The sequence below is a fragment of the Lagenorhynchus albirostris genome, chromosome 16 (genome assembly GCF_949774975.1).
Source record: "Lagenorhynchus albirostris chromosome 16, mLagAlb1.1, whole genome shotgun sequence".
Lineage (NCBI taxonomy): Eukaryota > Metazoa > Chordata > Mammalia > Artiodactyla > Delphinidae > Lagenorhynchus > Lagenorhynchus albirostris.
The window spans coordinates 74,025,487-74,038,591 of record NC_083110.1 but is presented as its reverse complement, the minus strand read 5'-3'; positions in this window follow the sequence as shown (position 1 = coordinate 74,038,591).

Sequence of the window (13,105 nt, the reverse complement as noted above, 5' to 3'; positions counted from 1 at the left end):
ACAGGATGAGCAAATGCCTGGAATCATGAGTCCAGCTGGTGTGAGCAGGACGGCCCAGGATGCCATACGCATGAATCTTTCTTGCTATTTAAGTTTGGGCAGCTTAAGTCATGAGCAATTTTGTGTGCACTTAAGGGCAGATCTTCCTCCCAGTAGAGATTTGTATCCTCTTTCTCGTAATGAAACCCAGAGTGTCTTTTGGGCTCATCTGTAAACTACAGAAAACACAAAGTCAGGATGCACTTCATCCCCCTCCTTCACGCACCCTGGAACTCCAAAATATAAATTGCACTCGGTCGGATTCTCTGTGCTTCCAGCACTGCCGGTGTGTGGGGTGAGAACCGTGTGGAACTGAGAGCAGTGGCTGCACTTATGATGAAAGCTGATGACCTCCTAGTAGCCTCGATCTCAGCGTGCCTTGACAGAGCCCAAGTCTGTCTGTCTCTACACAGTTAGGACCTGGCCCCAATTCTAGCGGATTTAATAGCTCCTCATTTATTTTTCCAGTCTTCATCAACATGCTTCTAAGTAATTGTCTGCACATCCCATTACCATTTTCTAGAATCTTCCCTGCAGAGGAGAACCAACACACCAACCCGCCACTCTGGTTAAACGTTGGCAGATGCCTTGTGAAGTTTTATAAAACATACATTAAGCAATTCAACTGAAAGCCTGTCATAACAAGCCATTTGATTTTCATGAACTATCTGCACTGAAGGGGTTTTGTCATATTTACACTATGTCTTTCACTAACTAGTTTCCTTTTAAGCTAAAAAAGAAACGAAGAAAAAGAAGAAGAGAAAAAAAAAGAAAAAATAAGATGAGTTACTTTTCAGGATAAAGACAGAAATTCCCTTGCTTGCAAAGTTTTCCTGAAACCACATGATCTACACCATATATAAGGGACACGTGAAAGACCCAAACCCTTCTCTGCCCCTCAGGAGTACCCTCTCTTTTTGTACAACAAGGTGGTAGTAAGTCAATAAGTAAGTAAATTTTTTAAAAAAGAGTAACCACTTTTATGGAGGTTGAAGATTGGCCAAAACATGGAACCCAGCAAGAGATGAAACGGTCGGTGCTGCCACATGTTGGTCTCCTGTCAGTATGGGTTTGATATGACACTGTAATTTACTGCCCATTATAAAAAGAAGTCATTTGGGCTTCCCTGGTGGTGCAGTGGTTGAGAGTCCGCTTGCCGATGCAGGGGACGCGGGTTCGTGCCCCGGTCCGGGAAGATCCCACATGCCGCGGAGCGGCTGGGCCCGGGAGCCATGGCCGCTGAGCCTGCGCGTCCGGAGCCTGTGCTCCGCGATGGGAGAGGCCACAACAGTGAGAGGCCCGCGTACCGCAAAAAAAAAAAAAAAAAAAAAAGAAGTCATTTGAAAATGAAAATCACAAGTGTTAAGCTATTTCTTTGACAAGATAGGTACTCCCTGGAAGCCATCTTATCCCATGGATCGTCCAATTGTTAGTCAGTGGCAGCAGAACCAATAGTACAACCCCGGTGACCCGACACTTCTGGGGTTGAACATAGTCCAGGGATGGATTTGCTATTTACGTAGAAAGACAGTGGTTCTGATGTGGACGTTGGGTCGTGATTCTTGTCATGTTTCCTATCAAGGTGTGTCTCTTAGCAAGAGCTGACTCTGTTAGCAGGAGGCCATCGGTCTATTTCTAGTTTATTCGAGGGACAGCATTCCAGGCAAACTTCCAGTTGAATAGGGGTCTGTGTTATACACGGTTTCAGCACCCAGGGAAGCGTTTGTGTATGTAGATGCGTATTTCTGTGCATATATATTCACAAGCCTTGTCCAGCCTTAGTTCCCCTGAAAGCAGAGCCCGAGACAAAGGCTTGCATGCAGATGGTTTGTTTAAAACGTGATCCTAGGCTGTGGGAGTGAAGGATGGAGGGAGTGAATAAGGCAGGGGGGCAAGTCAGCCGAGAGATGTGTTCCTGACGTGACCACTGTGTGGGCAACGGGTGCTGCCTCCTCAGGGGCCATCTGAGGCACTTGGGAGCTGCACTTCAGACACGTCTGTGCCGGCGATGCAGAGAGGCACACTGGCATACCAGCTGTCGCCTGGCACTGGCTAGGGTGGCCCCAAGGGCTCCAACGCATCTGCACTCCTGGATGTACTTGCATGTCCCGGATCAGACCCCAGGGCCTCGGAGAAGCTCCAAGGCAGAAAGTGGAAAGTGGGAGGTGTGGGGCGTGGTTAGGCAGATTTTAAGTGTTTAGTTCTAACAGTTTTGATAAATGCGTAAACCTGTGTAAGTAACCCACGTATACAGGTTTATGCATTTGCAACCCATAGACCTGATCACTAATGACGCTGAGGACACTTTCATGTGCTTATTGGCCATTTGAATATTTTCTTTGGTGATGTCTGTTCAAATCTTTTGCTCCTTTTTTATTGGGTTGTTTGTCTTTTTATTACCGAGTTCTATGAATTCTTTACATATTCCAGAATCAAGTCCTTTATCAGATCTATGGGTTGCAAATGTTCTTTCCCAGTTTGTGGCTTGCCTTTTTATTTTCTTAACGGCGTCTATTGACAAGCAGAAATGTAAACTTTTGACTTTGTTCAATAATTGTTTTTTTCTTTGATGTTTAGTGCTTTCCGGGCCTTCTCTAAATCATCTTTGCCTATTCCAAGGTCGTAAAGAGGTAGCCCTAACATTTTTTGTAGAAGCTTTGTAGTTTTACAAGGCATATGCGGGATTGTTCTGGGTAGTCTATGCCAACTTGTATTTCTTACCAAGAAAAGTTGGTAGTCAGTACTTTTTATTACCTCTGAACACTGATGGAGGCGGGCTGATGAATTGTGGAGACCTTTAAAAATCCCAACGAAGTTCCCTATGTTTACATCAACATCTGCCCCTGTGATGGTATGTGAGTCGGGTCAGAGCTGGAGGAATGGTTTCTGTATGTTCCTTGAATTTATTTTCAAGGGTGATGGTGTTTGCCTTACCCCAGCCCACATGTGCCTGTCACCATACACAGGGTCACTCTGCTGTTGAAACCTGACTTATGTTAAATGCCTGTATTGACACGTCTTTTCTTAACTGAATGGGCTTTTTATTTCACTAGTGGCTGCTGAATTTGTGGGAGCTGCCAGGTCATTAAAATGATGTTTGTTTGAATTTGGCAGAATGAAAAATTGAACTTATATTTACTTTTTTTTTGTTCCCAAGGCTGTTCTCAACATTCACCCCTAACAATACTCTTTTGATTTTATGAAGAAGCCTTTACAAAAGAGAATGAAGTGCAGTAGAGGTTCATGGCATGTTCTAGGCTTCATTGGTGCGCAGGGCCTCTCTCTTCTTCAGTGCCTACAAGTGAAGAATTGAAGAGGCCCTGGATTATACAAACAAATTAGGAACAGAAGTGTCTTTTCTGAAATTGCATGTTAATTGTACAGATTGTTATCGAATCCCAGCTGGTCAATAGTATATGTATTCAGGGAACATCTTAATTTGGGTCTTAGGGGAAAGAGAGCTGGAATCAGAAGGTTTGAATTATATTCCGGGCCCAGCTACTTGCTGTCAGCGTAATCTTCAACAAGCCTTCTATTCTCTGTGAGTCTGGGTCTTCTCATCTGTATGATGGGAACAATAACAGCCAGTGTGTTAGAACAGGCTGAGTTTTGCTGAAGTCACCAATACAACTCCAAATCTTTGTGTTTTAGTCATGAAACCGTGTTTCTTTTCTTGAGTAAAATTTATGTATTTAATTCTTGAGCATCTCCTGCCGGTCTTCAGGGTCTCTTCCATCTGGTGACTCAGAGATTTGAGATCTCTTCATATTTTCTTTGCCATCTTACCAAGGGGCTCCCAAAGTCACCACGACAGGGAAATGGGGAGATGGAGGAAGCACACCGCCTGGTAACTGCCTTGCCTTGGAAGTGATGCTTAGCATCTCTGCTCAGTCTATGTGAGTCACATGGCCCCCTCCCTCCCCCTGAGGAAGGCTGGGAAATGCAGGGGAGCACGTGCACCGTTTGGTGACTACTTCCTGTCTTTGTCACATGTGTCTCATATATGTTCTGTGATGCTCAGATGAATTTACAGATTAAAGCACTTCATAAATTATTAACAATTTATAACAGGATTATATTACTTTATATTCCATTCAGGATGTGCTGATTTCGGTATGTTTGCTGGCATTTGTACACACTTCTCTTTTTTTTTTTTTTATTTTAACACCTTTATTGGAGTATAATTGCTTTACAATGGTGTGTTAGTTTCTGCTGTATAACAAAGTGAATCAGCTGTACATATACATATATCCCCATATCTCCTCCCTCTTGCCTCTCCCTCCTACCCTCCCTATCCCAGCCCAGTTGCCTCACTTTAAAATGAAAACAGCAGCCATGACTTTTCTTAAAGGCTGGTTGGCAAACAGGTCTTCCACTCTCTACATTTTTGCACCTAAACACACGGTCACCCATCGCTTGATTACAGTAACAGAGTGAAAACACATTGGCACGAGTGGAAGAGTGGAATTTTGAAAGAAATACAGGAGGCCCGTAGAAATTTGAACTAGCTGTTACCAGCCCCGCCAGCTCTGCTTTAACGGCCATTAAGACGCCTCTATAATGAGCAGCTGGCGCCTCTGGCAAATTGCAGGCAGAAGCCTTTCTTGAGTAGCTTCAACAGGACTTCTATCAATATTGTTTGCGTTATTGATTTGTTTAGTGAAACCACTACTCCGAATACAAAGGCCGGCTTCAATGCAGCTCAAGCCAAATTATTATAATTCTGGAATGAGTGGAATCTGAAACAATGAGGTTTTATTTTACTTTGCCCTGGAGGTTTCTATGTAGTATTGAGAGAGGAAGAAATATTTGTTTTATTTAAAAGACACACAACTTTCATTGTGTTCAAAGTGGAGTTAGAAAACAAGTCAATAAAACAGCCTCCTGGTACAATGGGACTTGTTCTGTTATTAATTTCACTGTTCAAGGCATTTAACTCAAAAGGGCTGGGGTTTCTCCCCCCTCACTATTTCGCTCATTTAATTTTGAACTCAGGGCTTATAAACATAACTGCAAAGTCACTGTCTTTGTTATTAATTTCTTGTTTGATTTTCTAAAGCTCTGAGCCACAGATTCTGTGTGTGGTGTGTATACTCAGTCTTTTTTCAAGTGGGGTGACCCATATATCAGTGGTCACGCACACGGCCATAACCTAGAGAAGCTTCCATAAACCCGATTATAACTCTTGCTCTTGTTTTCTTTCTGCACCACATCTGTGTAAAACATTGCACATGGAACGCACGTTCTTGGGCTTGCAACAAAGAGGGGCTGTAGGTTATCTTCCTGCCTTGGCATCCATTCCCTCTCTTAGGTGACATCCTTTCTTCATTATGTGCAATCTTGGTGGGACTTTTTTTTTTTTTGCTATATAGTAGGTTCTCATTTGTTATCTATTTTATACACAGTAGTGTATATGTGTCAATCCCAATCTCCTAGTTCATCCCACCTCCCCTTCCCCCATTGGTAACCATAAGTGCTCTCTACATCTGTGACTCTATTTCTGTTTTGCAAATAAATTCATCTGTACCATTTTTCTAGGTTCCACATATAAGAGATATTATACAATATTTGTTTTTCTCTTTCTGACTTACTTCACTCCGTATGACAGTCTCTAGGTCCATCCACGTCTCTGCAGATGGCAATCTTTCGTTCCTTTTCATGGCTGAGTAATATTCCGTTGTATATATGTACCACATCTTCTTTATCCGTTCCTCTATCAAATGGATGTTTAGGTTACTTCCATGTCCTGGCTGTTGTGAATAGTGCTGTGATGAACGTCAGGGGGTATGCACCCTTTTGAATTCTGGTTTTCTCTGGATATATGCCTAGGAGTGGGATTGCTGGGTCATATGGTAGCTCTATTTTTAATTTTTTAAGGAACCTCCACACGGTTCTCCATAGTGGCTGGAACAATTTACATTCTTGGTGGGACTTTCAGTTGAATGCCCTGCCCTCTCTTGGCCAAGATAGGAGCACATGACCCAGCTAAGCCAATCAAAATTCTCTCTCTTGGGAATCTGCATATTGACTACAAGGATGGAAGCTGTTAGAATTGATTGTTCATGGCCGTTGCTTCCTAAAGAGGTTGTCGTTATTTCCTGCTACCTGAACTCCTGAAGGTTCTCTGAATCTGCATTCTCTGATACTTGGTATTTCATCCTTTTCTTCAGTTCTGTGTGCTCATACCTCCCCAGTATTTCTTTTCTTTTATGCTTAGATTAATTTGGGTTGTTTTCTATTGCCTGCGAAAACGAGTTCTGTTTCAGCATATTTATTTGCGTTTGCCATGGAATCACAGAATTTCAGTAGGGTGGAACCTTAAAGGTAAACTCAAAATGCATTGAAGTGGGATCTGAAAGGTTGGGCAAGCAAGCTCCTTCGTTACATTATACTTTCACCTATCAAAAGTGGTCAAAAGAACGTTATCTGAAGACTGAAAATATTTTTATCCCCTGGATTATCCCCTGGTCATAAAGTAAAAAGAATCCTCTTCGTTGTAGACTCAGAGACTCAGTCACTCACTTAGCATTGCTACTTGTGAGTCTCACAGATACTTCAGTCACAAATTGTCTAAAACCAGGTGCAGTTTCCTCCAAACCTGTTCCCCAGCGAGACAAACAGAGGAGAGATCCGGATAACAAACAAGTTCTCATTTTCATTCTGTTGCACCTTCTCACGTGGTGTCCTTACCAGAAAGATGACACCTAATAGAATAATTTAATACTGTATTTTTTCCAGAAGCTTCTAAAAGCTTTTATCTATCTATGTATCTATCCATCTATCTATCTGACATTATTCTTCATTATGAGTACATTACTAAATTTGGAATATAGAGAAGAAAAAAAATTGCACTCAATCCTAGCATGCAAAGACAGCTCCTGTTAACAATTTGATGTGGTTCCTTTCCTATGGATTTTAATGCAGTATGGTTAATCGTACATATGCATTTTTTTTAAATTCATTGGAGTATAGTTGATGTACAATGTTGTGTTAGTTTCAGGTGTACAGCAAAGTGAATCAGTTATACATATATCCACTCTTTTTTTTTTTTAGATTCTTTTTCCATAGAGGCCATTACAGAGTATTAAGTAGAGCTCCCTGTACTACACAGCAAGTTCTTATTAGTTATCTATTTTGTATACAGTAGTGTGTATATGTCAGTCCCAGTCTCCCAATTTATCCCTCCCCCTAGAATATATACATTTTTCATCTTGCTTTTCACTTAATGCTGTATCATAAGCAGTCTCTGTATGGCAATACAGCTTTCATAACCATCTTCCAAAGGGCTGTGTATTATTCTATTAAGTGACTCTTCTGTATTTACTCAGCCATTTCCCTTCTGGACATTTAGACAGGTTGAGTAGATATGGAATACCCAGGTTTTATACCTACATTTATCCTGGTAGAAGAACAATTCAGACAGCTCTAAAACTTGCCATGGTGGAGGCTTTGCAACGCATTTGCGATTCATTTGATTCTTTTGCTACTAGAGACAGGATTGCTCAGTTATAATTGCTTATCACAACATAAAAAATATCTGTAGTCACAAAGCAGCGGGAAACTTTTAAACTCCAAATTTGTTGCTTACCCATGAAAATTTGAAAGCACAATAGACTCCTTTTACTCCTAGCTGCTAGGGTTGGTAAAATTTTAATAATTTGTATTTAATTTCTACCGTTGAGTTCACCGGGTTTAAGTTTTGGATCTCAATCTCTTTGGATTTACTTCTGCTCTCTCCCCTATATTTCAGCAGCAAGTGATTATGTTTGGGTTTCCACTCTTGGAGGGCAATCCTTGGTCTGAACTGTTTTCATTTATTTTATTTTAAAATTACAAAGACATTTCAGTTATATTTGGTTTTGCAATTCATTTCTCCTCTGTTTCACAAAAACCATAAAACCCACATTGTCTGAAAATGCTGTGTTGAGCAAAATGGATTCAGTCCTCCTTGGAGAGCAGAAAGGGATGGAGCCAGTATGAGTTATAAACATTTCCAGGGAGATTGTCTCTTTCCCAGAATTGGTTTTAGTCAAAGGCTGCTGACCAGTTGTGTGATTTCATTTGGGGTTGCTGACCCTGGACCCTACTTGAAATTGACTCTGGATGTCATGTAGGCATCTACCCACATCGTATCTCTGTCCTCAATCTCCATTCCTGCTGGTTCAGTCCCTGCTATTATTTTTTAAGGACCCAAAGCATAAACAACCAAGAATTTGGATTTCTGAATGAACACTTCTAATGTTAAACTTGGTGGTTTCCTGTCACAGAAGCAGAGACTTAGTGATTCTGATGGTTCTGCAGTGTGGAGCTTTCTTCTCTGGTTAGATTAAACATCTTCATTCCCTTCGACTGCAACATTCTATCTTCCACGCTCAGAATCTGCAAATTCTTTGAACAGTTTATTTTCAGCAGATCACAACAGGCCTTTCATTTTCTAGTCTAAGGAAAACCAAGTGGAAAGTGTGGGTTTTCTGCGGGATTTTTTCCCCCCCGTTTGCCCTCGTATTTAATTGAGGACTGTGGGAGATGGAACTCAGATGGAGGACTTTCTCACGCAGGCCCTTGCTTCCAGTGGGCACTTGTGTTCTAGATGCTGCTAGATGGAATCCTACTTGTCCTGTGTCAAATCACAGGTATTAGTACCTGGCTATTGCATAGGTGGCAGTAGTGGTCTCAACCCAAGACTTCAGAGAGAGATTTTGAGAGAATCTGAGACTTGGTCCCTCCACAGAGACCACCTCATGGTCCTCCTGCCACCCCGCAGCCCTCCTTCCCTTCCCTGATTGAGGGAGGGAAGAGGAGAGGAGGAATATGTAGTAGGTACGTTGCTCACCATGCTGGTATTCTCGGGGTGGGAAAACTGTCCATTCCTGATGAGATGACAAGTGTGCATGCTCCTCTTTTTGGAGCACCTCTGGAATCTCAGCATCCCACTCTGATCTCCCATACATTTTGTATCACCTTTGGAGCCTGTTCGCACCAATCTTGTTATTTTTGCAAAACCTCCCTTCTCTGCTAGACTATGAACTAGCTGAGGGTAGAGATCAGCAAATACTTGATCAGCAAATGTTTGTTGAGTGAATAAGTAAATGTCATTGCTGGGGGTCTCCCAGGGCCTCTATGCTAAAAGGAGGAGTGGTGAATTCATAGTTGGATTTGAGGAGGTTCAAATATTCCATGGGCCTTCTTTCCCAGCAGCGCCCTGTATTGGCTTCCTGTGGCTGACATAACAAATGACCGCAAACCAGGTCACTTAAAACAGCAGGAACTAATTCTCTCACACGTCTGGAGGCTGGAAGTCCAAAATCAAGTTGTTAGTAGGGCCTCTCTCCCTCTGAAGGCTCTAGGGGAGAATCCTTCCTTGCCTCTTCCGGGTTTTGGTGACTCAAGCGTTCCTTGACTTAGAGCTGCATAACTTTAATCTCTGCCTCCATCTTCACATGCCTTCTCCTCTTCTGTCTTTTATGAGGACACTTGTCATTAGATTTAGGGCCCACCACGTTATCCAGGATGAGATCATCTTGAGATCCTTAACTTAATTACATCTACAAAGACCCTTTTCCCAAATAAGGTCACATTCACCAGTTCGGGGGATTAGGATGTGGTTGTATCTTCTGGTGGACCACCATTCAACCTACCACACCCCCAATCTTAGTTGTGCAAAAGGGGACTAGGTTTCAGAGGTTTACAGTCTTATTCTGAAAGACTAAGTTGAATTAGAGTTTGGTTCTGCCAAGTAGATAGGCAAGGACCATGACTGTCTCATGCCCCTCCCTTCAATTCCGCCCACACTTCCCCATTCTTGAAGAGAAGATGGACAGCTTTGACATTTCCTTTGCCTTTTCTTTCCAGTCTTTTTGTTCAAACAGGGAGCATCTTCCCCAAGGAACAGGGCCAAACACCCACATGACTTGCTAATTACTTGTGAAGATGCAACTGAAAAAAATACCTTCTTACTTAACTGTTCATTACTTAATAGTACGTTAATTATTTATGAAAGACACTTTGGAAAATGCCTTTTTGACTTCAGTCAGTATTTGAACTTCCTAAGAACTGAAGAAAGAATGAAATCCCTCCCTTTTTCAAAGATGGTTCTTATTTGCTCTGTGTCAAATCAAGTCGTTTCAGCAATGAGATTCTAAGTACAGCCCAGATGTAAGGCGGGCAGCTTCTTTGGAGAAGCCATTACCTTTTGTTTGTTTCTCTCATCACTTGACTTAGTGATTTTTGTTTGGCTTAAGTCAAGTCCTGACAGTACAGAATCAACCATTAAATGGGTTTTCAAAGGCTCGGTTCATGAAGGAGCCCCTGGAGCCACCTGAGGCTGGCCCTAGAAATAAACAGTGCTGAGTTGACCTTCTCACTTTCACTACAGAATCTAGGCTTTAGTGCTTGTGTCTAAGAAGGGAGAGGGTAGAGTGATTAGAATCAGAAGATAGAGATTTTTGTCCCCTTCGCTCACCAGTGAGTGACCTCAGATATGTCACTTTAACTTCTCTTGTCTTCAGCGTTCCTGTCTCACATTGGTCTAAAACTATCAATCCTCCTCTAGTTCTGAAAATCCAATGCTCCCTGTGACTCTGACTCATTTCTAGCTCTAAAATTATGTTTCTACCATTGATATTTGTATCTAAATCATTTGCAAAACTGGTTTGGAAGTTGGAAATAAACTACAAAGTTACCCATCACTTTCTATGTATTCAATCCTTCTCCAAAAGCATATATGTGATATATATACATATATATTTACATTGTAGCTTAGAGTTCCAAGTTGCTTTAGACAGGGAAAGATCTTGGGTGTCGGGTCTTAGTTAACTCCATCTCTACACCTGGGTCCTGCATACCCGAGATGGTTTTTCTTAAACAGGAAGTTGTCTAAGATTTTAGTGGGAAGGTAACTATATTACCAGTACGCTTCATGCTAACAGCAGCCCACATCTCAATGACTTAACACAATACAGTTGTCTGAATTGCTCACACAAAGTGCAATGTAGATGTTCCTGATCTGGAAGCTTTCCTGGGAGGAAAGCTGCTTCTTCTCCAGGCTGTGACCCAGATTTCCTCCATCATTTGGTTTCGCTTCAGAGCCCATTTTTATAGCTTGGAAGAAAGAGAGAGAGAGGGAGCAAAGAAGATGGCGGCAGAAAATTATGTGGTTCCAACCGAACTGCGAAGGATGTTGGGAACACAGTCTTCCTGTGTGGCCAGGGAGAGGAAATAGGTTTGGTGAGCACGTGGTATTATCTCTGCCATAGTAATTCTACATCCTCCTTTGGAGTGATGAAGAACAGAGGCCAAATGGTTACCCTTCGCCCTCGTGATGTAGCTGGGTAGATCTCAGAAGAAACTTTGTAATTTCCATGGCACTCCTGAAGATATTGATCCAAGCTTGCCCTGTCATCATTCTTTACCACAGAAACATTATTTAACCCAAGACTGTCGTTTTATTCTTTAATTTGCATGTGTGCTCCCAATGCCTCATGGGAATAAAATGGGAAATAATGTGGGTGACTGACAGCCTGTACTCACTGAGGCTTACACTTCCTTGTAAAAGGGCACCCAACCACATCTTAAGAGGCCGGAAGGGTAATAATCATGACAATAGCCGATATCTATCAAGTGCCTACTGTATACTTAGTACCATGGTGGTCATGCTTCAGATCTACCTTATTGAATCCTCTCATTTAATCTTCAAGTCTTACTTTTACCCAGTGACTCGGAAACGGACTAATTTCTAACGTTGGATCTCTAAGTGAGTTTGAGGAGAAGAGCAATTATAATTCCTTTTAAGGTGATCCCCTCGAGAACAGCAACCATTTGGATGGATAAGTTCTGATGGGTTTGTGAAAACATTGGTCACATGACCATAGAGTCCCATCTCAAGTGACTTGGTGGGGGCCTGGGGCTGGCCTGTCATCACTTCTGCTAGCAGATGGAGTTGCCCATCTGCTCTTCATTTTCGATATTGCCTGCTCAGCCTGCAACTGGCAGTCAGAATGTTGGAGAGATCTCCCTGACCATCTAACTGGACGGAACTGTCTGTCAAAAGTGGAGTGTGTCAGTATTCTCTTGGGGTCTCATGTTTTGGGGAGCTGTGCTTTGGGGGACACTGACTGAAGAGTAGCTGAAGTGGTTGGGAAAGGTGGCAGCAGTGGGTTCAGACACTTTATGGATGAAATTAACCTCCCTAAGCATCCTTCCTTCTCCTGGAGGTAGTGGCTGGATCTGTTCCTCATCCACCGAAATTTGGGCGCCCTATGCATTATTCAGATTTATCCTACATAAAGGTATGTGGTTGGGGGAGGTCTGAGTCCTTCCTTCTTTCCTCCACAGCTTCAGAGATGGCCCTAAAGATAAATTTCCCAGGGACTTTTGTGGGGCCGGAGTGGATTTGAAGGTCGTAAAGCTGTTGGAATGGACACCTCATCTTTAGACTGGGTACCTCCAGCACAAAGGATGTTTTTATTTGAGATGGACACTCAAAAATATTTTCAGAACAGGTTTTCAAGGGAACTTTATGCCACCGAGACAATGGGAGACACTTCCCCACACAGGAAGGGCTCTGTCTAGTGATGTGTGCCTTACTGTGCAGAGGTGATCAGAATCTGGGCCAATAGCTTTCTAAATTACAGCCTCTGCTTCAGTAGGTCATTAGGACTTGCGATGAAGATGGGCTACAGCAAAATGTCTTTAAGGTGTAAAATCATAACTTTCAGTTTCTGAAACACAGGTTAAAAAATCTTTAGTTCCATTCAACTATCCGAGGCGAGGAGGGAAGAGGCAACAGCGCTTTTAGGAGAAAATGGCGGGTTTGAACACAGGCCCTCAACTGCGTACATTCGTTCATCCTCTCCCAGGGCCTTTTTCTCGGCTGCGTGAATTTGGACGTGATGGCCTCATAACGCAGCCTCGAAAACAGAGCTGCTGTGGGAGGTGTGCGTCCTCTTCCATCCATTCGCGAGGCGCTAAGATGCTGAGCTGTGGGTTGCGAACATCCAGTAGATGATTAAATAAGACAAAACTGAAGAAATACCAGAGCGACTGATACTCACTCTTAAAGAGGGGA